Source organism: Entelurus aequoreus, linkage group LG04, assembly GCF_033978785.1.
Source record: "Entelurus aequoreus isolate RoL-2023_Sb linkage group LG04, RoL_Eaeq_v1.1, whole genome shotgun sequence".
Classification (NCBI taxonomy): domain Eukaryota; kingdom Metazoa; phylum Chordata; class Actinopteri; order Syngnathiformes; family Syngnathidae; genus Entelurus; species Entelurus aequoreus.
The window spans coordinates 64,392,245-64,394,176 of NC_084734.1; positions in this window are offsets into that span (position 1 = coordinate 64,392,245).

Genomic DNA, 1,932 nt, shown 5'->3' on the forward strand with positions numbered 1-1,932 from the left:
ACACTATTTTAGGCAAGGTTAATTAAAGAGCACAATTGGTACACAAGGCATTTTGAAGTGCTTTACAGAAAATTACAAGAAGGCAAAAATAAAATCATAAAAATAATGATTTAAATTAAAATCATAAGAACAATCAAATTAAAATCAAAGGGGTTTATAAAATATTTTAAGTGTCATGCACAATTAAATAAAAGTGTTTTCAGCCTAGATTCGAACATTGCCAACGTTGAGGCCTGTCTTTACATCTTCTGAAAGTTTTCCAGATTTTTGTAGCATAAAACTGAAATTGTATTTTTGTTAAACACAAGGCACCTCGTTTCAGCAACAATCACTGAGAATGGAACATCTTTAATATTGTTCAGTATTGCACGCTATAAGGATAGGAGAGGTGCTTTATTGTCATTGTATTTGCAACACAACAACACATTGTTGAGCAATCCTATACAACAGCATCTTGGTTTAGGCAAGTTATCAGTTGGCAGTGGATAGATGATAGTTATATGGCGATGAATAAAAAACAGTAATATGGCAGTGCCAGTGGATGAATGAACGGTTAAAGTGGCAGGGAATAGACCATGAATTGATTAACATGGACCCCGACTTAAACAAGTTGAAAAACGTATTCGGATGTTACCATTTAGTGGTCAATTGTACGGAATATGTACTGTACATGCCTTTATTACCAGGCTAGACTAATGGTGTCCTTGCAGGTCTTCCCAAAAAAACTGTCTGGCAGCTACAGCTTGTTCAGAACGCTGCTGCTAGAGTTCTAACAAAGACCAAAAAATGTGAGCACATTACACCAATTCTTAAATCCTTACATTGGCTCCCTGTACATCAGAGAATTGATTTCAAAATCCTCCTGCTCACATATAAATCACTAAATGGTCTAGGGCCGATGTATATCACTGATATGCTCCCACTACATAAGCCCTCTAAATCACTAAGATCTTCTGAGACCAATCTGTTAGCGGTTCCCAGAGTAAACTTAAATCAAGGGAGAGCATCATTCAGTCACTATGCAACAAATAGCTGGAATAAACTTCCTAAAGATGTCAGACTTTCCCCAACTCTGACTACTTTTAAAACTAGACTGAAAACTTTTATGTTCACCTTAGCTTTCAGCTAAATCGTTTAATCTTTTAACTTTTAACGTCCGCACTTTTTATTTTCATTTTAATTTTGCTTTTATTTTCTTTCATTTCACTTAGTTAAGTTAAAGTACCAATGATTGTCACACACACACTAGGTGTGGTGAAATTTGTCCTCTGCATTTGACCCATTCCCTTGATCACCCCCTGGGAGGTGAGGGGAGCAGTGGGCAGCAGCGTAGCCGCGCCCGGGAATCATTTTTGGTGATTTAACCCCCAATTCCAACCCTTGATGTTGTACTACATGTTGTGCTGTGAAGCACTTTGAGTCTGCCTTGTGTATGAAAAGTGCTATACAAATAAAGTTGCCTTGCCTTGCCTTGCCTTGTACTGTGCAATCTACTAATAAACGTTTCAATCAATCAATTTATCATTTATTTATCAATCAAAAAGATAGTTAGGTTGCAGTAACTAAATTAAACAGTTAAATTGCAGTGGATAAATAAACAGTTGAATTGCAGTGGGCGGTTAGTAATCGTGGACTGAATAAATGATCAGTTAATAAATAAGCAGTGCTGGTGAATTGAGTAAATTAACAGGTATAGAGCAGTAAATGAAATAGTTATAAAATCGAAGTTTGGATTACATTAATCTCTCATCACTTGAATTTTAAATACAATAAAACGGTATATTTATCGTTCCGTTCCCGACATGGAACATTACTTTATAATATCAAACCCAAAACAAAGGCGTTTTATTGTGAAACGACTGTAATATAGGGGGGGCGTTTATAGCTATTGCGCATGCGTATATTAAACGTATTTTGGGGGCCTGTGGGAGG